Raw genomic sequence first — 26,418 nt, forward strand, 5'->3', positions numbered from 1 at the left:
TCCAAACCTCCAGATTCAAGCTCCAGGGTCTATGGCTTTATCTGGATCATGTCTTTTTTAAAATTTTTATTTATTTATTTATTTTTTTGAGACAGGGTCTTGCTCTGTCACCCAGGCTGGAGTGCAATGGCGTGATCTTGGCTCACTGCAACCTCCACGTCCCAGGTTCAAGCGATTCTCCTGCCTCAGCCTCCCGAGTAGCTGGGATTACAGGCACCCACCACCACGCCGAGCTAATTTTTGTATTTTTAGTAGAGATGGGGGGGGGGTTTCACCATGTTGGCCAGGCTGATCTCGAACTACTGACCTCAAGTGATCCACCCGCCTTAACCTCCCAAAGTGCTGGGATTACAAAAGTGAGCCACCGTGCCCGGCCTGGATCATGTCTTTTAATCTGACTCCATTGGCTGTGGAGAGAACCCTGCCTGGGGAACATCCCACTTTCCTAAGGAGCAAGGTTCCCTCATTTTCTTCCCTCTCCCTTTCAAAAACTTCTTCCATCTTTCATAACTGCAAGGGTTAAATGATTCTAAATATAGATCACTGTTGTCCTTGCAGAAAATCGTTCTAGCATTTAAACATAAATTATTCTACCGTTGTAGAATCCCAAAAGCCAGATTCAAGTACCTGGTGTGCAGTCAGCCGAACACAGATACGTCAGCCTTAGGAGCAGAGAAAGCTTATTCAATTTGGCCAAAGTGTGAGGGTAGGAGAGGCAAACTGTCAAATCCAACCTGCCTTTGTGCATAACTGAGTGTTTTTATGAGAAAGGTAGCTATGTGGAAGGTGAGATCCTTAGGCCGATCAAACTTCTGAATGCCATCAAGGAGGTCTGAATGACCCGGGAACAATTTTTCTTTTAAAGAAAAACAAGTTCATTAATCTCGTGGGCAGCCCCTGAGGGTTAGGATATGAAGTTAATCAATTATTAGTGACCACCCTCTACTGAAATGACTATGTGCGAGCAATCACGCATGGGAGAAGAAAAGAACAAAGAAAAAAGGAAAACAAGTTTTAAATCAAGTTTAGTCTAAAGCTGCCTCTTTACGTATTTTAAGTTCAGCCTAAAAATTTATCCATATGTAGTAAACTGAAACCTAACTGAATGTGCAAACAGACTAACCTACCTCTCAGTACTAAACCCCCTGGCTGGTACCAGCCTCCTGGGTTTTGGCCAGTAGGTGGCCAACTATTTCAAACTGTGCTCAAATAAGGCAAATGCTGAGCTGTATCCAATCTGGCTGTTTCTGTACCTCACTTCCGTTTCCTGTATGTCACTTTCCATTTTCTGTCCATAAATCTTATTCCACCACTTGGCTGTGCTGGAGTCTCTCTGAGCCTACTCTGACTCAGGAGCCTCCTTGAGTCGTGAATCTTTCTTTGGTCAGTTAAACTCTGTTAAATTTAACTTGTCTAAAGTTTTTCTTTTATGACAAGTAAGACAAACACCTTATGATGTGGTTGTTTTTTAAAAAAATAATATAGGCTTGGCCAGGCATGGTGGCTCACGCCTGTAATTCCAGAACTTTGGGAGGCCGATGGCGGTGAATCAGCTGAGGTCAGGAGTTTGAGACCAGCCTGGTCAACATGGTGAAACACTATCTGTACTAAAAACACAAAAATTTGCCGGGCGTGGTGGTGTATCCTTATAATCCCAGCTACTCGGAAGGTTGAGGCACGAGAATCACTTGAACCTGGAAGGCAGAGGTTGCAGCGAGCTGAGATTGTGCCACTGTACTCCAGCCTGGGCGACAAGAGCGAGACTCCATCTAAAATATATATATATATATATATAATATATATATAGATTTTAAATGTAGGGACATCAGGAATGCAGATTGTTTCTTGTGCCTAGAATTCTAGTAAAAATTCAAACATTAAGGTGGGACTTGGAGACCATTGTGGCCTGTTATCTAATCTGCCCAAGTGTTAATTTTGATGAAAAGAATGTGAAGATTTCAGTCTAAGCCTTGCTTATAACTTTAGCAAGAGAAGGACTTTCTCCTTTTTTTTTCTTTTGAGACAGACTCTCACTCTGTTGCCAGGCGGGTATGTAGTGGCGTGATCTTGGCTCACTGCAACCTCCGACTCCCGGGTTCAAGCTATTCTCCTGCCTCAGCCTCCCGAGCAGCTGGGACTACAGGTGTGTGCCATCACATCTAGCTAATTTTTTTTTTTTTTTTTATTTTTAGTAGAGGTGGGGGGGTCTCACCATGTTAGCCAGGATGGTCTTGATCTCTTGACCTTGTGATTCGCCTGCCTCAGCCTCCCAATTTGCTAGGATTACAGTTGTGAGCCACAGAGCCTGGCTAGAATTTGTCCTTTTTTTTTTTTTTTCTTTGAGATGGAGTCTCACTCTGTTGCCCAGGCTAGAATGCACTGGTGCAATCTCGGTTCACTGCAAGCTCCACCTCCCGGGTTCACGCCATTCTCCTGCCTCAGCCTCCCAAGTAGCTGGGACTACAGGCACCCACAACCACCCATGGCTCATTTTTTGTGTTTTTGGCAGAGACAGGGTTTCACCATGTTAGCCAGGATAGTCTCGATCTCCTGACTTCGTGGTCTGCCTGCCTCGGCCTCCCAAAGTGCTGTGATTACAGGCGTGAGCCACCGCGTCCGGCTGGAATTTCTCCTTTTATATGCTATCAGAAGTGAGATGTGGGCACAGTGACTCACACCTGTAATCCTGGCATGTTGGGAGACTGAGTTGGGAGGATCATGTAAGCCTGGGAGTTTGAGACCAGCCTGGGCAACACAGGGAGATCCCATCTCAACAACAACAAAAAATTAGCCAGGCACAGTGACGGGCATCTGTGGTCCAAGCTACTTATAAGGATGAGGTGGGAGGATCACTTGAACCCGCGAGGTCAAGGCTACAGTGAGCCAAGCTGGTGCCACTGCTAGCCTTAGCGACAGAGCAAAATCCTGTCTCAAAAAAAAAAAAAAAAAAAAAAAAAAGGTACCTATGGAAATTGTGTGGCTCACTGTATTGATAGTGTAGAAACCATCTTCTGAATGTTCTCCAGGGCAATACCGTGGGGATAGGGGGATCTGGGACCTTGATTTGTTTCCCATCCATTTTACTAGAAGGGCTGTCCTTGCTCTACATGTCTCTTACACTCCCCATGGGAGTGCAGATCACTATAAGGCAAGTTGATCTAAGGGACTTTTTGAGACAATTAAAATTATCTTCGAAACTGTGTGTGTATATCAGGGTGTGCTTTTTTACTTCTGCCAAAAGTCTCCAAAGAGACTCTTGGTTTTTAGCTCTTATCAGATTTTCACAGGGGCACAAGATCCAAAAAGAAGGATTATAACTATGATTTCCTAGTTTTAATACTTATTCAACTTTATGTCACCATCCACATCTTAATTATAAGATATACCCATATCTGTTAGATAGTCTGCTGCCTTGGTCTTCTAATTTTTCCTGAGTTGTTCTATTCATTGTGGATAATATTTATATTCTCATGCCTGAGTAGCTCCTGCCCATCCCCCCATCATCACCAATGAGCTTCACACATGCATAAACCTGGGCATAAGCTCAGGGCTTGAAGCATGCTCCAACAGCCACATTCCAGGCATATTTTTAAGTGCAGGCTTTACCTTTGCAAAGTTGAAACTTTTAAAAGCACTTTTGCTTCTCTTTTCTTATTAGGTCTTTATAATAACACCGTCAAGTAGGTAGGGAAAGGCATTATCACGCCCAGTAGCCTAGGTTCTGCAGCAAAGATGGGTCTAGATGCAAAGTCTAATGGAGACTGCCTCTTGGTTTCCTTTCTCCAGCAGTGGGGGAAGTAAGTTTGATAAGGAGGGGCTGGGGGTGAGAGGGAGAAGATGAAATGGTGGGTGTCCTAGTCGGTTTTGTGCTACTATAACAGAACACTTGAGACTGGGTCATGTATAAAGAACAGAGATCTATTTCTTACAGTTCTGGAGGCTGGGAAGTCCAACGTCAAGGGGTTCATATCTCCTGAGGGGCTTCTTGCTACGTCATCCCACGGTATAAGGTGGAAGAGCAAGAGAACACCTGACAGAGCAAGAGATAGAGACGACCAAGCTTGCTTTTATAGTAACTCACTCTCTTGATAAGTAATCCACTCCCTTGATAATAGCATTAATCCATTCATGAGGCCGGAGCCCTCATGACCTAATTGCTTCTTAAAGTCCCCGCCTCTTAACACTGTTGCATTGAGGATTAAGTTTCTAACACATAAACTTTGGGGGACACGTTCAAACCATAGCAATGGGTGCTTTTCTTTGGAGGTTGGAGTAAGCTCATTGAGGAATAAACAGTAAGTTCCTAGTTTTTGTTTTTTGTTTTTTTCTGAGCAGAGAACAGAAATGAAACCAAGTCTATACAAGACAAGCCCCTTGTACTGAGTTTTAATATAATATGATGTTTGCTGGCTTGAGACAACTAAGTTTTAATTACTAATGGAATAACCTAATTTATATACTATATACATTTAGAACTTTTCTGCTGCTGTGCCACCTCAGACTTGTCCTTCTTTTGGCTCTTACCAGTCCCATGGCCTCAGTGTGCCACCCCATGCTCACCTGGGGAGCACCTTCCTGAGGACCTACCACAGGGCCTGTGGGTTGATAAACTATACTGGCTCTTCTGACTTTGCTTCTAGGGGATCACTGCTATTATACAAATGGAGAAACAGAATCAAGGGAAGGTCTTGCCTAACATGGGTACACTCTCTCCTAGTTCTTTCTCCTAGACTGGGGCTATTCAAAGTGTGGTCCACTGGCCATTCTGAGACAAGAAGCGAAATTGAGATTAAGATTTTAGAAACTTTACTAGCAATTTGATGGAATAATTTTATGTCTGTGGACTTTAATAATCAATAATTCATAGACTAGGCATGGTGGCCCACTCCTGTAATCCTAGCTACTTGGGAGGTTGACAAAGGAGGATTGCTTGAGGCCATGAGTTTGAGATCACCCTGGGCAACATAGTGAGATCCTATCTCAAGAAAAAGATAAAAAAAAACCAATTAATAGTTTGGGCTTTCATTATGTTTTTTAAAATTAATTTCATTTTTATAGTGGTTTTCAGTTTTATGACATTTTACAAAACAATCAGTTCACAGTGTCCTAAATACTTAGAAACAAAGCAAAATGACAGCAAAACTAATCTAACTACAAATTGTTTGAGAAGCACTGCTCTAGAACACATGAACTCTGATGGAACTTTTGACAATGATGTGCTATTCATATGGAAACCACTGTCATTTCAGTTCAATGATATCTGCATTATGCTTTGTAGTTTCAATGTCTTTGACCCATTTGAAACTCCTAATAACAATATAGTGACATGGTCAGGGCTCTGGAATCTTTGCTAAGTTTGACTCTATACCCTGGGCCAAACAGCTTAATGCTTTAAGCCCCACTCTCCTCTTCTGAAATAACAATAGTCCTTACCTCACAGAGGTGTTTTTCTGATTAAATGAAACAAAGTATGCAAAGTACTTAGAACAATGTCCGGATGATGCATCATAAATGTAATAACATCATAAATGTAATGTTGGATACTAACACACTGCAGTAAAGACATATATATATATATGCATATATATGTGCATTATATATATATTTTGAGACAGGGTCTCCTTCTGTTGCCCAGGGTGGAGTGCAGTGGTGTGATCTCCACTAACTGTAGCCTCAAGCCCCTGGGCCTGGCCAATACCATTATAAAACAGACATCATACTCATCTACTGTCATGAGAAAAGTGTACATCACTAATATGGTTGTAATTATTCATTAAACATTTAAGCAATGTTAAGTGCAATACTCTTTAGTGAATACTAGGATATAATCTTTCCCCTAGCAATTTAGAATCTAGCAGGGGCTATTAAATACACATATGGAAGATGTGTGTGGAGTAATATAAGGGCCATAAAGGAAGAGAAAAAATTAGAGGAATCAACTTTTTTATTCCTCTGATCAACAGGAATCAAGTTTGTTTGTTTGTTTTTTAGATGGAGTCTCACCCTTGTCGCCCAGGTGGGAGTGCAGTGGTGTGGTCTCAGCTCACTGCAACCTCCGCCTCCCAGGTTCAAGCAATTCTGCCTCAGCCTCCCAAGTAGCTGGGACTACAGGCGTGCACTACCACGCTGGGCTAACTTTTGTATTTTTAGTAGAGATAAGGTTTCACCATGTTGGCAAGGCTGGTCTTGATCTCCTCACCTCAAGTGATCTGCCTGCCTCGGCCTCCCAAAGTGCTGGGATTACAGGCGTGAGCCACCATGCCCAGACGGAATCAAGAGGTTTTAAGAAGGACAGTGTTTAAGATGAATCTGAAAGGATAGATTGAAGTTTTACAATTTTGAGCTAACTATGACATAAGGAACCTTCAAATGATAATGATATATTGAGCTAATATTGATCATATATTAAATCAGACATACAGTTTGATGCCAAGGTATACCATATAACACCCCTCCTTAATTTTTTTTTTCTTTTTGAGATGTGAGCCACCATGCCTGGGCTTCCCCTCTCCAATTTTTATTAAAAATATGTGTATAGATAAAGGTCTAGATGGAGATATTAAGTGGTTATTTCTTGGTGGTGAGATTATGGGAAATATTTATATTTATTTTGCTTTTATGTTTTAATATTTAAGATTTTACACATATATTTTACAAGAGTAGTTTTATAATTGGACAAAAGCACTTTTGTTAAGGACTGGCTAAAATCAAAGTTGCTGGTTTAAGTGTAACTTGGTACAACTTTTAAAAAATAATTTGGCAGTTTGTATTAGTAACTGTGAAAGTGTTGATAGTCTTTTTCACCTAGTAATTTCACTTTTGGGTGTCTTTAAAAATCTACATTCATGAAGATGTTCTATGATTTCTTTATAATGGCAAAAAGTGAAGGAAACAATTTATGTCCAAAACTAGAGAATTAATGCAGTAAATTTTATGTCCACTTAATGTATTTTTATGCAGCTGTTAAACTGGTTATGAAGCTTATGTAGAAATATGAGAAATGCTTATAAAAGTGAAAAGAGGATGCAATATCGCATACAACTACTATTACACAGTGTAGTAAAATATATGTGATGGGGCAAAAGGTCTAAAAGAAAATACATTGTCCTCATGTTTTTCAATGTGGTTAATATTACTTTCACAATGAAAACAATAATAAGTTTAAAGGTTGGGGATCAAAAGTTCCTCACTGACCCTCTGATTTGAATGTAAAGTATTAAAAATTTATGTCCATCATTGGCCGGGCGCGGTGGCTCAAGCCTGTAATCCCAGCACTTTGGGAGGCCGAGACGGGTGGATCACGAGGTCAGCAGATCGAGACCATCCTGGCTAACACGGTGAAACCCCGTCTCTACTAAAAAATACACACACACACACACAAAAACTAGCCAGGCGAAGTGGCGGGCGCCTGTAGTCCCAGCTACTCGGGAGGCTGAGACAGGAGAATGGCTAAACCCGGGAGGCGGAGCTTGCAGTAAGCTGAGATCCGGCCACTGCACTCCAGCCTGGGTGACAGAGCGAGACTCCGTCTCAAAAAAAAAAAAAAAAAAAAAAAAAAAAAATTTATGTCCATCATTAACCAGTCCTTAAGCTTCTACAGACTTTAACAGTTTGGTGTCAACCTCAACGTTTATCTACTTTCTGACAGGTATCCCTGCCATGATTTGCATGGGAAAGAGAGTCAGAAGGGACCCTTCCAATTTCGTCATTTCACAAATTGAAACTTGAACCCCAGCCTTCCAAGCTAGCAGCAGAACCAAGATGGGGATCCAGGTCTACTAGGTTATCTAATGGTATCTGAGACCATTTATAGCTTCAGGTCTACCCACGAATATTCATAAACTTGACATGTCTGCTGACTGAACCCTGGCATCACTACCCTTCTGGCTGGCCTGGGGGGTTTGATTCCCCACAGTAGTGCTCAAACTTATTTTCTACCACTTGGGGGCCGCAGACGCGTCATCCAGGTCTCCCTTTTCACTTTCCCCCTTCCCGCCCCCAGTGGCCGGCAGGGGGCGCCGTGACACCCTGGTTCCGTGGCCCCTCCCCCGGCCAACCGTCGATTGGGCCGGCGCGTGACGTCACTCCGTTTTAGCCAAACAAATGGGTTTCGGGGCGAGCGTTGGGCGCCGCCGCGCCGTGCTGGGTGCTCGGTCCGCCTCAGCGGTGGGGAGCGAGCCAGGCCTCCCGCCACCGCTGCCGCCGCCGCCACTGCATCGGGCTGGTGCAGCCCCGGTCCAGGCCGTGGCCGGGGCAGGAGCGCAGGTGAGTCCGGGCCGGGGTGGGGCGTGGCGCAAGGGCCGCGCGGCTGGGGTTCGGCGGCGGCCACCGTGGCCGCTCCCCGCCCCCTCCCGCCGCCTGCCTGAGCTCCCGGGGCGCCGGGCGGGTGGGGGCGGGGGCGCCGCCCGCAGGTCCGGGGCAGGGACCCGGCTGCCTGCGCCTCCTCCGGGGCGGCCCTCCCCGCGCGCACGCACGGCCCGGGCGCTGAGCGCCCCCGCGGGCCACGGAGGGTCGGGCGGGTAGGGAGCGGGGTCCCGGGTCCCGGCTGAAGCCGAGGAGATCACAGATAGGCCGTGAGCGGGCACCGGACCGGCGCTCCCACCTACGGGACCCCGGGCGGTGAGGAAGTCAGCCTTTGGACTTGGGTCGCCTCGCCCCTGTCGCGCTCGGCCACTCTGCCCTTCCCTGCCCCAGCACAGGTGAGCTGGCGCTTGTCCTTAACCTTCCTCGGCGACGAGGCGGGACGGAGGCTCGGACGCCTCCCCAGCCTCTGGGCTGGCGCAAGCCGACTGCGATTCGTCCCCAGTCCGCGGTGAAGTCATAGAGCTGTGGGTCCGCATGTCTGTGACGTCAGTAGATGGGTCCTGGGATGTCACCGCAGGCCCGGGCGGGGACCTGGGGTCGCGGAAGGGCCGGGGGGACCCGCAGGGGAGAAAAAGGAAGTTGTGTTCCACGAACGCCTGGAATCGCAGTGAATTTGAATCGAAAGTTGTTCGATATCAGCATTTTGCAGTTTTAATGTAATAGTTGTCAATTTCTTTAACTTCTTGTCCAGCAAGCGTTTCGAGTACAGCTTAGTATAAGACATTTGATTTAGAAAAATTTAAGTCAAGGTAGGAGGTTTTTTGGAGGGTGTAATGTAAAAAGCCTTTTAGGAAGCTAAATTCATAGTTTGATGGTTTGTGATCAGAATTACTGAAAAAAAGAGAACCACTTCTAGTGCTGATAAATCAGTTTGCTTTACTTTTGTTTTTTTTTTTTTTTTTTAAACTGGACATCTATCTGCTTGTTAGCATTTTTTGTTAGCAAATGGCTAGGAGGAGGGAGAGTGGATCTTACATGATGTTTTTCTTTTTTTTCTGTTGTAAAGGGAGGGAGGAGTTTGAATTAATCCAACATTTGTCTTAAATAATAATTACCTGAGGAATTAATTTATCCAGGTTGTCCCTATCCTACCCTGTGCTACCATGCTACCACCCCTTGCTACCATGGTTTAGAAGTCAGCAACAAACCTTTTTCTTGCTTTCTTACTAAGACCCGGCTGTAACTTAATATAATAACATATTCCAGGACCGCTTGTCTGGATAGTTAACTAACATTTTGTCTTTAGTGCTTTTAAATATGAAATTACAGAATTAAAAAAAAATGATTTGTCAATGAATGCTGTTTTTCTTCCAAAGCTTTCAAAAGAGATCTAAACTGGAAGAGAAGCTAGTCACTTGTCGTAGTAACTGACCCTCTTCAGTATTCCAGCATATCAGTACTTTTCATTTCCTCCTCTTTGTAGAATAATGTAAATGGAATCTAGTTCAAAAGGTAGATGGCTTAAAATTGAAGCATAGGTACAATTGGTGTCTTTAGCAGGAAGCTTGAGTAGAAGTCCTTAGTCCTTCCTCACTGACCTTGACTTGTAATGGTAGGGTTTTTTTTTTTTTCTCTCTCTCTCTCTCTCAATACTTCCTGCTCCCCATTTGTCTTTTAAAGGTGATTGATAACATATTGTCTCTCTGGGTTTTACATCAACATGCAGGTGGAAGTTATGCCCATTTTCAGGCAGGAAATAAAAGCAAAAATTCACCCCTGTTAGGTACTATTGGATTTGACTGGAAGTTCACAAAACAAGGCTTTTCTGTACATCTTATTTTGATCCTCACCACAACCTTGGGAATTTGACAGCATTGTGTGCACTACTGAAAGTTGTTCTGTTTTTTTCTTCCTTCTTTTAAGAAATTAGGAATTTTATGCTGACAGTGTTGAGTGAAGTCTCTAAAGATACAATTCTGTGTACAAATTATTTTTTGTATATACAAACTTTGTATACAAAATTTTGTATAAAAGATACAAATTTGAGCCTTTGGATAACCAGAGACTTGAGAGGCACCTGAATTAATATGAAACTGCTGATATTGAGAGTTAGTCAACCTTCTCTTGAAGATGAAAGAGTCTTGGCAAGATACTATGTAATGCAACTGAAGGGGGTCCAAAATGGAACTTGCATGTGTTTTTCCCAAGTGGTAGCCATTCTGGGGCCGGCTACATGGCTCTCTGTAAGTTAGGTGTACTCGTTTGTTTGTTTGTTTTTTTGAAACGGAGTCTTGCTCTGTCGCCCAGGCTGGAGTGCAGTGGCACGATCTCGGCTCACTGCAACCTCTGCCTCCCGGGTTCAGGCGATTCTCCTGGCTCAGCCTCCCGAGTAGCTGGGACTATAGGCGCGTGCCACCATTTCCAGCTAATTTTTGTATTTAGTTTTACTGTGTTGGCCAGGCTGGTTGTGAACTCCTGACCTCGTGATCCGCACACCTCAGCCTCCCAAAGTGCTGGGATTACAGGTGTGAGCCACTGTTCCCAGCCAGGTGTACTAGTATTAATGGGAAAGGATGAAAGTCAGACTAAACCAGAAAGACCTACAGCTGATAAGGAGACACCTGCTCTTTGGCAGTGCTTTTTTCCTCTCTGTTTTGCTTAGCAATTGCGAAGTTTTACTTTTTCCTCATGGAAAATGAGTTAATAGGTGAAGAATACATGTCGTAGGGCATACTGATGTGACTGAGGAACAATGACAGATATTTAAAAAGTCAGCTAGTGAGTGTTGTTGTGCAGTTATCTAACAAGCCATAACTCGTGTGAAACATTTTTACAGTCTGTTTCTATTTTTGGCAGGATATTTTTCACCCATGCTTTCCAGTTTTGGGTCTGGGAAGCAGCTTTTACTTCATATAGATGGTTTTATGGAAATTAATTTTGAGATTGGTTTATTATTTTAAGTCATCCACTTATGTAATTTGAAGGCACTAAATTAAACAGTCATTTGTTATGTGGCATCTTTCTGATGGATAAAAGCAAGTGTCAAGAATGAGAGTGCTGTATTGTAGAAATTCCTCAGGATATGTTTATTGGATCAATTATTTTATTAACATTTAGGATTTAAATTCTTACAAAATTTTTACTTTATTTTTTAAACTTAATTTATGTTTAGCTTAATTTGACAGTTTTTATATTCTAGTAAATTTTAATCTTGTTTTAGTATTTGTTTGGGAGAGAACGTACTTATCTTTAGAGACATCATTTAGTTTTATCATCCAAAATTTGCAGCTGTTTAGAACCAGATACTTGAGGGAAGCTACTATGGTATGATGAATGCCTTCCTTGTTAGGTCATGTGTGACAAAGGCAAAATTCAGCAAGTGCATAATCTGCAGTCCTTTGGAAGCAACAAAAACAAAAAAGAGCAGATTAACTTGAAATGCATTTAGGTCATCTGGAAATTGAATTCCTGTCAGTTCTTATCTTTGCATAATTTATCTTCTCCCCTTTAGTTAATGCTTATGGTATTTTGAAGCTGATGACATACTGTATTTTCCAGGAGAGCATTAATACAGTGTAGTTGTTTCTTAGTGTTGGTTAAAAGAACTTATCAACCTTTCATTCCAACCTCCATCTTCTAGTTAATGCTCCACAGAAGAGGCTCTCATTAGTCCCTTTAAAAATATTCAGCTTCAGAAACCTAACATGTACATTTCCTACCCTCCATATAGTATAGTTGTAAATATGAAACTAAGTGCTATGTAAGTGTGGTTATTGCATTTTTAGGTATGGATTTCATTCATCCAGCAAACATTTTTTTGAGGATTTCTGTGCCGCATACTCAGGATCTGTGACACGGGGATGAAATGTCCTTGCTGCAAGGACCCTTAAAACAAATTAACATTGCCCTGGTGGGTCTTGGGTGTGAGAGGCTAGAGTTGGGTCAAGAGGATAAACTATTGGCTGGGCGCGGTGGCTGACACCTGTAATCCCAGCACTTTGGGAGACCGAGGCGGGCGGATCATGAGGTCAGGAGATCGAGAGCATCCTGGCTAACATGGTGAAACCCCATCTCTACTAAAAAAAAAAATACAAAAAATTAGTCAGGCGTGGTGGCGGGTGCCTGTAGTCCTAGCTACTTGGGAGGCTGAGGCAGGAGAATGGTGTGAACCTGGGAGTTGGAGCTTACAGTGAGCCGAGATCGCGCCACTGCATTCCAGCCTGGGTGACTGAGCGAGACTCTGTCTCAGGAAAAAAAAAAAAAAGGATAAACTATTTATGTTATGCTAGATTGGCCAGAGGTGTTAGTTAAAGGTCAGTTTAAGGAGGTATTAGAAACTCAGTTAAAAAGAATAGGGAATAGCTTATTATAGCCCAAGACAAAGGATCTAGATACCACAGATTGAGATTGTGCTAGAATGAATGGAACTTAGTGAGTTCGGGCTTCCTCAGAGGCAAGAACAAGTGCTCAAGGCCAGAACTAGTCTGTATAGGCAGTCTAAAATTAGAAGCAGAGACAACCCGAATACCTGTTCTCCTTTCGCATTTACCTTCTTTTCCTTTAAAGTCAATCCTTTTCTTTAATTGATGAACTTGGGAAATATGCAAGCCTCTCACAGCCTTCATTTCCAGTGTTTGCTTTCTTTCTGGAGGATTTTATAGTGAAACATTTCATTCATTACAGAAAAGTGGAAAGAATTGTTTGTACATTGCATACCTAAATACTCACCATCCCTATATCGTTAGTCATATTTTGCTATATTTGCTTTATTGCCTATCTATCGGTCTATCCATTCATCAATCCTTTTGTTTTTGTTGTATTTCAAAGTATACTTTACACCTAGACATTTCCCGATGCCTATTATTAAATTTGTTTACTTGTTTTCAGGCAAAACTTGTATATAGTAAAATGTACAAATCTTATACCATTCTGTTAGTTTGAACAAGTTCATACATCTGTGTAACCCATATATCCCTGTCAAAATATAGAACATTCTATCACCACAAAAAGTTCCTTCCGGCACCTTGTAGGTTAATTTCATTAGCTGTTTAATCTCCTGCAGTCTTATTTCTACTACTTTCTTCTGAAACTACTTGTTCAAATGATCTGCTTTGTTAGAAGTACATTAGGGTAGCATTGTGATTGGTGTTCAGAGTATAAAGAAATGAAGAATATAGCCCTTGCTCTCTCTGTGATTCAATTTTTTGTTTTGTTTTGTTTTTTTGAGACAGTCTCGCTTTGTTGCCCAGGCTGAAGTACAGTGGTGCAGTTGTAGCTTACTGTAACATTGAGCTCCTGAGCTCAAGCCATCCTCCTTCCTCAGTCTCTTGAGTAGTTGGGTCTACAGGTGTGTGCCACCATGCCTGACTGCTTTTTTTTTTTTTTTTTTAAAGAGACTAGATATTGCCCAGTCTGGAGTGCAGTGGCTGTTCAGAGGCCTGATTATAGTGTACTGCAGCCTTGAACTTTTGGACTCAAGCGATCCTCAGCCTTCTGAGTAACTGGCATGTACCATGGGCTTAGTTTGGGTTTTAATTAGGTATCTGAAGAGAGGTAAGTAAATGTTACATGAATTCAGAGGAGGAAAGTTTCTTCGGAGTGGGTCTTGCTAAGGTCTGAGTGTTGGTGTCCCTCCAAAATTTAAATGTTGGAACTTAATCTCCAGTGTGATAGTGTTAAGAGCTGGGGCCTTTAGGAGGTGATTAAGTCATGAGTGGGATTAATGCCCTTGTAAAAGAGGCTTGAGGAGCTCTTTGTCCCTTCCATCCTGTAAGGTGCCATCTCTGAGTAACAGGGCCTCACCAGACACTGAATCTGCCAGTGCACTCATCTTGGACTTCTCAGTCTCCAGAACTGTCAGCAGTAAATTTCTGTTGTATAAAAGTTACACAACGTAAGGTATTTTATAGCAGCCTGACTGAACAAGGACAGGCCTTTATTTAAGGATCCAGAGAAGAATTTTTATTTTTTTTATTTTTTTAAAGACTGACTAGAAGCTTTTGCATAAAGGAACAGTAGCAGGCAAGGTGGTTGGGTCCAGGCTTTGGAAGGAGTTTGAGTATTATTTTGTACCCAGTGATAGTTTTTGAGGAAGGAAGTAATGTTTTTCACAGATCTTTCTGTTAAATCTTTATCCTGTTTGTCATCTTTGGTACTTAGTTGTATAGAAGACTTCGTGTTTTGAGTTCTCTCTTCTCTTAGTTCTTTGCTTATCTCTAATTTCTCAGCTTTTCTGACGATTCTTTCTCTTCCAGATCCAGACTCTCTAACGCTCTGTTCTTGAACCTTTATTCCTTCTTATAATCCAGCCCTTACCTTTTGGGTAATTATAACTTCTCAGTTATAATTCTATCCAAGTCATGCCTACATTTTTATTCATAAACTGTTAACTCTTGTTGGGTTTTTGACTACTAAGAAGATGCTTCTTTTGTATATCCATTTTTACTTTGACTTATTCAGGATCATGTAGCAAGAGCGTTTGCTTTAAGCAGTTATAGCAAACAGGATTTATTGAGAGAAAGAGATTGTAAACTTTGAGTGGGCTGCGTGAACAGATTAGTCTGAACTTCTAGAAACAAACCCCTGAATGACACTGCAGAGCTTGCCTGCCAAGGGGGCTGCTGCCACCACACGACTGAGAACCATGTTGTTGAATCAGAAAGCTGCCATCAGAACTTTAACTTCCTTGGGTAGGACTGTACTTTCTGTTCTCTGTGTCTTATGCGGTATGTCTGCTTGCCCATACTTAGGTCATATGTGAAACCTTAGCATTGCCTATATATAAAACAGGAAGTGCATGTGAGAGCTTGATTGGAGTGTTGAGTCTGAAGTACATTCAGTTTGTGAGGAACTGAACTCATTTTCCCCAATTGCCTCATTGTGACAAAGTTAAGGCTTTTCTAAGTTTTCTTTTTCAGTCCAAAGGCATGGGTATTGTTCTAGTTTTTGGAGGTAGAAACTATTGAAAACTGTATCATTTAGATTTTTTAATGCTGATATAACAGAAAACCAACTCAAACTCACTGGCTCACAATATTAAAAATTCCAAAGGTGAAGCTTGATTCGGTTACACTTATGTGATCAGACTTCATCTTTCTCTTCCTTTATTTAATGAGCTCAGCTTCCGTGGTTTTGTCCCTTTGTATTCACGTTTGTTGCAGCTCAAGCGCTACATCCTCATGCTGTCAAGTCCAGAGGAAAATATATAGGACTACTGTACAAAGAAAACTAGTTACATTAAAATATAGTTATAAAAGTATTTTTAAAAATTGTTGGTAATATCTGTTTCTTTTTTTTGAGACAGGTTCTTGATCTGTTGCCTAAGCTGGAGTACAGTGGTGCTAACACGGCTCACTGCAGCCTCAACCGTGTAGGCTCAAGTAATCTTCTCAGCCTTCTAAGTAGCTGGGACCACAGGTGCACACCACAACACCCAGCTAACTTTTAAGTTTTTTTGTAGAGATGAGGTCTCGCCATGTTGCCCAGGCTGGTCTCAAGTTCTTGGGCTCAAGCCATCCTCCTGCCTTGGCCTCCCAAAATGCCAGGATTATAGGCATGAGCCACCATGTTCACACTGTTTCTTTATAAAAAGATTCAGTGAAGGCCAGGCGTGGTGGCTCACGCCTGTAATCCCAGCACTTTAGGAGGCTGAGGCAGGTGGATCATGAGGTCAGGAGACCAGCGTGGCCAAGGTGGTGAAACCTCATCTACTAAAAATACAAAAATTAGCTGGGCATGGTGGTGAGTGCCTGTGATCCCAGCTACTTGGGAGGCTGAGGCAGAGAATTGCTTGAACCCGGGAGATGGAGGTTGCAGTGAGCCGAGGTTGTGCCATTGCACTCCAGCCTGGGTGACCGTCAAAAAAAAAAAAAAAATATATATATATATATGTGTGTATATATATAAAAATATATATAAATATATGTATATTTGTATATACATACATATATAATATGTATATATTTAGTGGGGTCTAATAATTTCCAAGTGGTGATGAGTATTATCACTATTTGGAGGTATCTGCAACCAAAGATCATGTGATAGGAAAATAAATATCTGTGATTTCTACTGGTGACAAAATGAACAGATATTGCTAATATGATACTATTGTGGTGTGTTGGCTGAATTCACAGTAAAAGGAAATGCTAACTTTCAGTTGGAGGTTAAAGATGTAACTTGTTTTTCTCATCTGAGTTTAAAGACACCCTGAATTCTGTATATAAACCCTTGGAGTGTCTGTGAGCCTCAGCTTAAGAACCACTGCTAGAAGAGAGTTTCTCTTTCTGGAAGCTCAAGAAATGTATTCTTGTGTCTCATTGACTTTGGGTTATGTTGTCATTTCTGAATCAATGATTAAAGCAAGAGAAATAGGATTTGCTAATTAGTTGAGCGAGCCTGGGCCTACCTCTGGAGTTGGGGGTCATTCCCTCCTAAGTAGCATCATGGGAGAGGAAGTGGATTTCCAAGGGAAAATTGAGAAGCAGCGGATGGCAGGATCTGGAAGATTTGCTAAGTGCCCCTCCCCTTCAAAAAAAAAAAAGAGCCAGTAGATACTGAGTAGCAAATAGCATTATGTCCATCCTCTCCCTTTACTTCCATGGTCAACCAGTCATTAAGTTTTAGTGAAACTTTCATTTGCATTTGCCTTTTTTTGTTTAGTCTCTTTGATAATATCTTAAACCTCCAGTGTGGTAGTGTGTGGATTAGTCCATTGGATTGTGGAAAGAAAAATATTGAAACTTCTGTTTGTTCTTCTCATTCTACTAGTATTTATGTGCATTTTATATGTATGTAAAATATATTAGTACATGATATATATACATGTACTACTGTATATATATCATGTAAAAAGTGGTATGTAGATATATACACACACACAGTGGTACATGTGTATATATCATGTGTATATATATATCATGTACAGTGGTACATGTATATCATATTTCATATTTGTGGGTACATGTTAAAAATGTTTTAAAAAATGGAGATGGGAGAATCAGAAAAGTTGAGATAACTATGTAGAGCAGTGCTGTTGTGTAGAAATAGCCCTCTATCTGTGGGTTTAGCATCCATGGATACAACCAACCTCAGATGGAAAATACTTGAGGAAAAGAAATTACATCTGTATTGAACATGTACAGATATTTTTTCTTGTCATGGCAGTACAGCGTAACTCTTTACATAGCATTTACATTGTATTAGGTATTTTTTTTTTTTTTTTTTTTTTTTTTTTGAGACAGAGTCTCGCTGTGTCGCCCAGGCTGGAGTGCAGTGGCCGGATCTCAGCTCACTGCAAGCTCTGCCTCCTGGGGTTTTACGCCATTCTCCTGCCTCAGCCTCCCGAGTAGCCGGGACTACAGGCGCCCGCCACCTCGCCCGGCTAGTTTTTTGTATTTTTTAGTAGAGACGGGGTTTCACCGTGTTAGCCAGGATGGTCTCGAACTCCTGACCTCGTGATCCGCCCGTCTCGGCCTCCCAAAGTGCTGGGATTACAGGCTTGAGCCACCGCGCCCGGCCGTATTAGGTATTTTAAGTAATCTAGAGTTTATTTAAAGTATGCGGTAGAATGTGCATAGGTTATATGCAAATACTACACTATTTTATATCAGGAACTTGAGCATCCACGGAGTTTGGTGTCCATGGGAGGTCCTGGAACCAATCCCCCATGGATACTGAGGGATGACTATAATATGAACCTTGTATGTATGTAATTTAACATTTTCTAGTTAGCCACATTAAAAAAGAAAAAAAGAAACAGATGAAAAATATTTTAAAAATATGTTAACACAATATATGCAAAACATGATTTCACATTGTAATCAATATAAAAATTACTGAAATAGTTTAGTCTTTTTTTTCATATAACATCTTTGAAATCTGGTGTGCATTTTACACTTAAAGCATATCCCTCTGGGCATGATAGCCCATGCCTATAGTCCTAGCTGCTTGGGAGGCTGAGCCAGGAGAATCTCTTGAACACAGGAGTTTGAGGTTATGGTGAGCAATGATTGTGCCACTGAACTGCAGCCTGGATGACAGAACGAGACCCACCTCCTTAAAAAAAAAAACACACACACACATCTCAGTTCAGACTACTAATATTTCAGCTGCCAAATGCAACATGTGGCTAGTGGCTGCTGTATTGGATAGCACAGATCTAGACCAATGATCATTGTGAATTTAGATTTCTGTAATTGTGTCTGTGATGGTTTTTTATAGTTCTATATTTGCCCCCTTCAGTCTTATACACAGTTGGCAGGTTAGTTGGACAGAAATTCCAGTGGGATGATGATATTACTCTCCAAATGAAAACCTGCCTAGGTTTAGACGTCGTAAGATAGGCCCACCCTTCCTCTCCCTTTTCTGGGACTCCCTGCCGTAAACCTGGTATTCAGGCAGTTTCCTCAGCCTTGCTTTCTCCTTTCATTTCTCTAAATATGACATCTGTTTTGGGAAGTCTGTTCCCATAAAACCTTGTTGGACTCACCAATCCCTCTGTAACATGCTTACCATTTCCCACATTCCTATGGTGTGTGTATTGAGTACTTAGCCACTCAGCACGTTGGCATTTCATTGTATGCTGTTGCTTGTTGCTCCTTGTTTCACACACAATGAGCCTTATCTCCCCTAATAAATTCTAAGCTTCATATATTATCCCTGAATTACAGGCACATATTGAAGACTTGGCTTTTCCTTATCTTTAGAAAGGACATAGCTGGGCTATGTAAATTTGTAGCTTTATGTTTTTTTGAAATTAATTGTTTACTCCAAAAAGTTTCATTTTTAAATTTAGCTTTTTTAAAATTTAAATTTTTATTTTATTTTATTTATTTTAGTTTAGTTTAGTTTAGTTTAGGTTTTTGAAACAGAGTCTTATTCTGTTACCAGGCCAGAGTGCAGTGGTTCGATCTCGGCTCACTGCAATCTCTGCCTCCTGGGTTCAAGAGATTCCACTGGCTCAGCCTCCCGAGTAGCTGGGACTACAGGCGTGTGCCACCATGCCCGGCTAATTTTTTGTATTTTAGTAGAGAGAGGGTTTCTCCATGTTGGCCAGGATGGTCTTGATCTCCTCGGCCTCCCAAAGTGCTGGGATTACAGGCGTGAGCCACTGCACCCGGCCAAATTTAGCTTTTTGACTGTGTACTTTTAACAGTTTCACAATGATTTTCTGCTTCTTGATAAGGAAGACACCCTTGATCCTGTCATGGACTCATTTAGCACACATCGGACCACGATAGGCCCTGCTGACATGTTTTTTTCCTTGTAGACAACCTTATAAGAACTTTAAATCTCAGAGCACAAGCGCTTCGAAGTCTGGCTGGGCACATGCCCCATGCCGATTTTGTGTCTTTCTCAACCTTCTTGGTGGGTAGACAGTTCTATTGCCAGGGCCTTGGGTCGCCCTATTTCTGTTGAAGGCTGTATTGTAGGAAAACTGATGATTGTATGTCATACACTGGATCATGTCTCTAGACAATGAGTGACTCTAGACAATGTCTCTGGAAAAAAAAGCAGTTGCTGTGTTTTGTACTCTGCTTGTTTACTTAGACGCTTTTTAGCAGATTCATTTGTAGGAGTTGGTGTTCATTTGCTTTATGACAATTAAAAAGATTTTGTTTATAGAATAGTTTATTTGAAACTGTAGAATCATTCTTGGAACTACAGAATAGGGAATTATTGATTAGCTGGAGTTTCTGAAGATGAAATTTGAGTTTCATAAGGTAGTCTCAGAGGACACTTTTTCTTTATTGTCCAGAAACCAGGAGAGGCAAACTTGTTTCCAAAGTAGGGCAAGAGGTTTTATTTCAAGTTCAGTCATCAGGATTATTCTCTGGAGGTTGTCAGTACTTTTTACAAACTCCAGTCACTTTAACCCTAGGGAATAGGTTTCTCTTGTTCAGACTGTCTTCTTTCTTGGATGAAGAACTCTACCATCATCACTATATTTTAGCTCATTTGTGGAACAAAGGACTATCAAAATATTTCCTGAAAAAAAGTCCAGAGAGGGCCGTAGAGCTTTATGCTTTAAGGAATCGTCTTTCATTTAACATTTTCTTTGCTGTATTTTGCTTAACATAGGCTATGATTAGATTGATAAAAAGCTAAAAAAATACACCAACATTTTTAACTTGTGGAATTTCACAGCCGATTTATTACAGCATATTTTATATGCCAGGTATTAAGTGCATTAGTTAATTTCTGTCACTTTTTCTTTTAGCATAATTTTACAGATATATTATTTATATTCTTTGGCAAATAGCAGTCTTTAAGAATTTATTTATTTATTTATTTATTTATTTATTCATTCATTCATTTATTTTTGAGACAGAGTCTCGCTCTGTCACCTAGGCTGGAGTGCAGTGGTGCGATCTTGGCTCACTGTAACCTCCACCCCCTGGGTTCAAGCGATTCTCCTGCCTCGGTCTCCTGAGTAGCTGGGATTACAGGCGCCTGCCACCACGCCTGACTAATGTATTTTTAGTAGAGATGGGGTTTCATCATGTTGGTTAGGCTGGTCTGAACTCCTAACCTCGTGATCTGCCTGCCTTGGCCTCCCAAAGTGCTGGGATTACAGGTGCATGAGCCACTGCGCCCGGCCAAGAATTTATTCTTTTTATTTAACACTTTGTGTTTTCCCCCCTTTAGGTAAATATAATAAAATTGGTTATTAAAGTCCAAAAAAATTAACTTTACTGGAGAGTTCACATTTTTGTTTTATTAGCTGGTAGGAAGTTACAACTTTTCCTAAAATTAAAATGTAACTTTACATTCTAAGTGTGTGTGGTTTTTTTTTTTAGAGATAGGGTCTCATTCTTTTGCCCAGACTGGAGTGCAGTGGCACAGTCATAGCTTACTGCAGCCTCAGACTCCTGGGCTCAAGCAGTCCTCTTGCTTTAGCCTCTCGAGTAGCTAGGACTTACAAGCGTGCACCACCATGCCTAGTGCTAATTGCATATATTTTTAAGACTGTAGGGTATACAATTTTTTTACACTTAAAAATTACAGTATATGGGTTGGGCGTGGTGGCTCACGCTTGCAATCCCAGCACTTTGGGAGGTCGACAGGGGTAGATCACCTGAGGTCAGGAGTTTGAGACCAGCCTGACCAACATGGTGAAACCCCGTCTCTACTAAAAATACAAAATTAGCCGGGTGTGGTGGTGCATGCCTGTAATCCCAGCTACTCGGGATGCTAAGGCAGGAGAATCTCTTGAACTCAGGGGTTGGAGGTTGCAGTGAGCTGAGATTGTGCCATTGCACTCCAGCCTGGGCAACAAGAGTGAAACTCCATCTCAAAAAAAAAAAAAAAAAAGCAAATGATTTATTTTCTTCTCTTTTTATTTGATTCAGGGACGTAGCCTCTGGATTTCGAGTGTTTGTGGTTACCTAAAATGTTGTTTATGTTACTTTTTGTTTGTTTGTTTGAGACAGGTTCTCTGTCACCCAGGCTAGAGTATAGTGGTGCATTCTCAGCTCACTGCACCTCAACCACCCAGGCTTAAGCAATCTTTCCACCTCATCCTCCTGAGTAGCTGGCACTACAGGCATGTGCCACCATGTCCAGCTAATTTTTGTATCTTTTGTAGAGATAGGGTTTCACGCTGTTGTTCAGGCTGGTCTTGAACTCCTGGGCTCAAGTGATCCTACCGCCTCAGCCTCCCAAAGTGCTGAGATTACAGGCTTGAGCACCATATCTGGCCTCACCTTGGTTCTTATTGCAGTTGTCTTGTTTTATTTTGTGAATCTTTACCATGTTTATCTTGCTTTTAATGGTCCTATTTTAAAATGCAGAGAACATTCTTTCTGGCCAAATGAGGTTAAAAGAAAAAAAATTGCAAAGATGAGGGGTTGTAAAGCTTCTTTTAAGAATTGTTCCGGCTGGGTGCAGTGGCTCACACCTGTAATCCCAGCACTTTGGGAGGTCAAGGTGGGCGGATCATGTGAGTTTGGGAGTTTGAGACCAGCCTGACCAACATGGAGAAACCCCGACTCTAATAAAAATACAAAATTAGCCAGGCATGGTGGCGCGTGCCTGGAATCCCAGCTACTTGGGCTGATTCAGGAGAATTGCTTGAACCCAGGAGGCAGAGGTTGCGGTGAGCTGAGATTGTGCCATTGCACGCCACCCTGGGCAACAAGAGCGAAACTCCATCTCAAAAGAAAAAAAAAATTGTTCCTTCTCCCGGGAGTTTAGGAACAGCAGGTTACCTAAGGAGGGGTGAAGGGAGGTCTCCAGGTCGGAAACGGAGCAGGTCAAAACTCCCATGCTGATCAGTAGTGGGATTGTGCCTGTGAATAACCACTGCTGTCCAGCATTGGCAACATAGTGAGACCCTATCTCTTAAAAAAAAAAAAAAAATTCCTTTATGAACATTTCATGGGATTTCTGCCATCCCCTTTTAAGGGACATAACAAGAAGGAGAACATGCCTCTTTAAAAGATAACAGTTTTAGCAATTAAAATCTTCCTGCCAGCTCATTTGTTGGTCTACTTAAACATTCCAGTTTTATTTCATTAAAGGTCTTTTCAGGTGTTTCAAGTTTTCCTTTAAGTGAACACTTGTTGAACTGAACACTTGTTCATGTTTCTCATGTTTAATGGCTATGATTTAAATACATGTTGGTGTTACTGAAGTCATAATCCAGTGAGAATTCCTGTTTAAAGTGTTAAGATTTTGGACTCTTGCATAAGTTCAGTCTTGCATAAGTCAGATATTCAGTCAAAATTGGTTAGAATTGAATTTGAGTAACGCCTGTGCTTGTATTTATACTGCTTATTTAGTATTCATGGATAATACTGTATGAAAATTTGATTAGTTCATTTTTTTCCCTTCCAAATTGATAACTTAGAAGAGAAAATTAATCTCTACCTCTTTCCCTTCCCAATTTGTAAAAAATGAGTGTAATTTCCCATCTTTCTACTTTTAAAGGATGTTAGACTTCTTGGTTTGTTAAAGTAGCAGTGATATTCTTGAAGATTCAACGTGAATTCAATTTAGTGTTCTTGGCAGACACAAACTTAGTTTTTTTCCCTTTAGAAGAAAACCATATCAAGCCTTCATTAATGAACCTCGGTGTAATTTTTGGCCTTCTTCAAGACATTTGTCATTTGCATTGTACGGCTGTAGTGTAGATATCTTGAAATAATGCTTAATTTTATTTCCTTGTGCATTGTATTTGTTTTTAAACTCCTGTTCAATTTACTTACCAAATACTAATAGTGTGCCTACTTTGAGTCTTCTACATTTGAATATTCCTTTAGTCTATGTTGCTGAAATTCTGCTTTATAGAATAATACACATAACTGTATTGGAAAGTGTAGTCTTTGCCGTCAGGAGCATTTACTCTGATAGGGTTAATGATTGTAAGCCCCTCACGAATTTTCCACACTAGTTACTAAGGATTTTTAAAGGATAAGTGATTTTGTTTGTTCCAACCCTGTTCAAAACAATTTGATGTTTGTACTACATGTTGAATATCTCTTATCTTACATGCTTGGGACCAGAAGTGGTTTGGATTTTGGATTTTTTTTGGAATTTGGAATATTCACATATACACAATGAGATATCTTGGAGATAGGACCCATGTTGAAACAATTCATTTATGTTTCATTTACCCTTTTTTTTTTTTTTCGAGACAGTGTCTCGCTCTGTCGCCCAGGCTGAAGTGCAGTGGCTTGATCTTGGCTCACTGCAACCTCCGCCTCCAGGGTTCAAGCGATTCTCCTGTCTCAGCCTCCCAAGTAGCTGAGATTACAGGTGTGCCATCACACCTGGCTAGTTTTTGTATTTTAGCAGAGATGGGGTTTCACCATGTTGGCCAGGCTGGTCTTGAACTCCTGACCTCAGGTGATCCACCTCTTTCCCAAAGTCCTGGGATTACAGGCATGAGCCACTGTACCCAGCATCATTTACATCTTATACACATAACCTGAAGGTAGTTTTATACAACATTTTAAATAATTTTGTTCAGGAAACAAAGTTTGTGTACATTGAACTGTTAGCAAAGGTGTCACAATCTTAGTCACTTACGTGCATAGTCTGTAGTTATTTGGCATCACCATCACACTCAACTGAATTTATATGCTACTGATAAGCGGTCATTTTCTTTTACTTATTCACACGTAAGTATAAGAAAAAAGTAAAAAATAACAGTAAAAAGAATGACATACCATTAATATAGTGGAATAATAATGTGTTCAGGGTAACTAAGCACAATAGCATCACCAGAATATCTGTAGCTGCTGTTAAGCAACAGCATCAGCAAATAAGGTTAGGCTTTCAGTCTCCACCTGTGATGTTATTTTTTGATTAAAAGGTTTCTGGACATTTTTTGTTTGTTTGTTTGTTTTATTAAGGCCGGAAGAAACATCAGAATCAATTGAGGGACCAGGAAATGGGGCCTCTAGGGAACACAAGGCATTCTGCTACATGGCTTTTAAAAATATTTCCTCCGGAGTCACTTGTCTCTTTAACAACAGTTTTTGTCTTACAAGTCTCTCTTTGATTTTATAAACCAGCATGATTTGTTTTGTTATGAATGCATGCTGCTCTAGTTCTCTAATAAGCCCATCATGCTTTTGCATCATGTCGGCAATAAGCACTTTTTTTGCTGTGTTAACATTGTCATCTTCATTGTTGTGTGCCTGTGTTTTGACTGTGACCTGTCACATGAGGTTGGGTGTGGAATTTTCCACTTGTGGCATCATGTTGGAGCTCAAAAAGTTTGGATTTTGAACCAGTTTGGATTTCAGATTTTTGGATTAGGGATTCTCAACCTGTACTATCAGCCAGGAGGTATAAATGATGTTTCCTTTGTGGGTTTAAATATAATTTATTGCTTAAGAAGTTACTTGTAATTGGTATGGATCAATAATTTTTTTTTTTTTTTTTTTTTTTTTTTTGGAGACGGAGTCTCGCTGTGTCTCCTAGGCTGGAGTGCAGTGGCGTGATCTCGGCTCACTGCAAGCTCCGCCTCCCAGGTTCACGCCATTCTCCCGCCTCAGCCTCCCAAGTAGCTGAGACTACAGGCGCCCGCCACCACGCCCGGCTAGTTTTTTTTTTGTATTTTTAGTAGAGACGGGGTTTCACCATGTTAGCCAGGATAGTCTCGATCTCCTGACCTCGTGAATGGATCAATAATTTATGCTTCATGACTTCTACCTTATGATGTGGTTAGTCATCTTTTGGCATTGGTGTGAGAAACAAGGTTTTCCAAAAGGAAAATCAAAATTTTTTTTGTGGAAATTTCTAAAAGGATTTTTTTTTATTTTGTGTATTTAAATTATAATCATTACATAGAAATAAGTACAAAAAAATGGAAAATAAAATTACATACACTAATCATAGCTGGGAAAAAAAATAGTCCAAGACTTGGGCTACTGCAAAATTAAATGGTTTAATTAAGAGTAGTTAGATTTTGAATAACTCTTGTTATGTTATTTATGCCATGAAAAAGGCACGAATTTATATTCACATATTTTAAAATAGTGTTGAAAAGAAAACCATGTACGGCCTGTTTGATACATTTTTCAGAAATCCTCATTTTATTTCAATCTGATTCATAGACTTTCAAATGATCCTACTTGTAACGGTTGAGAAACTGTATTCCTCTAGCAAGAAAGAACCTTTTGTAATGATTTCTTCAGTTAATCAGAGAAAAGGCTTGTTGGACGATTTGATTTAGCTAGCTGCTTTGTTTGTTTTACCCTAAGAGCAAATGATGAGAAATTTAAAAAAAAAAAATATAGGGCTGGGCATGGTGGCTCACGCCTGTAATCCCAGCACTTTGGGAGGCTGAGGTGGGTGTATCACTTGAGGTCAGGAGTTTGAGACCAGCTTGGCCAACGTGGTGAAACTCCATCTCTACTAAAAATACAAAAATTAGCCAGGCATGGTGGCGCATGCCTGTAATCCCAGCTACTCGAGAGGCTGAGGCAGGAGAATCGCTTGAACCTGGGAGGTGAAGGTTGCAGTGAACTGAGATCGAGCCACTGCACTCCAGCCTGGGCGACAGAGCGAGACTCTGTCTCAAAAAACAAAACAGAAAAAGGATATATAATACATATTTCAAGCAGCAAAATGACCCCAAAGCTTCTCTTTTTGGTTAAAATGTTT

At 41.0% G+C, this 26,418-nt stretch overlaps 1 protein-coding gene across 1 annotated transcript in view; it reads left to right on the plus strand.

The window, feature by feature from the left end:
• The first annotated feature begins 8,128 nt into the window (after positions 1 to 8,128).
• The window catches only part of FBXO34 (F-box protein 34), an 82,179-nt gene continuing 63,889 nt past the window's right edge, over positions 8,129 to 26,418 (plus strand). Inside the window, exon 1 of the mRNA XM_045396458.1 lies at positions 8,129 to 8,265. The gene's annotated coding sequence lies outside the window, so the exon portion shown is untranslated. The remainder of the gene's footprint in view (positions 8,266 to 26,418) is intronic.

This window comes from Macaca fascicularis, chromosome 7 (assembly GCF_037993035.2).
Source record: "Macaca fascicularis isolate 582-1 chromosome 7, T2T-MFA8v1.1".
Lineage (NCBI taxonomy): Eukaryota > Metazoa > Chordata > Mammalia > Primates > Cercopithecidae > Macaca > Macaca fascicularis.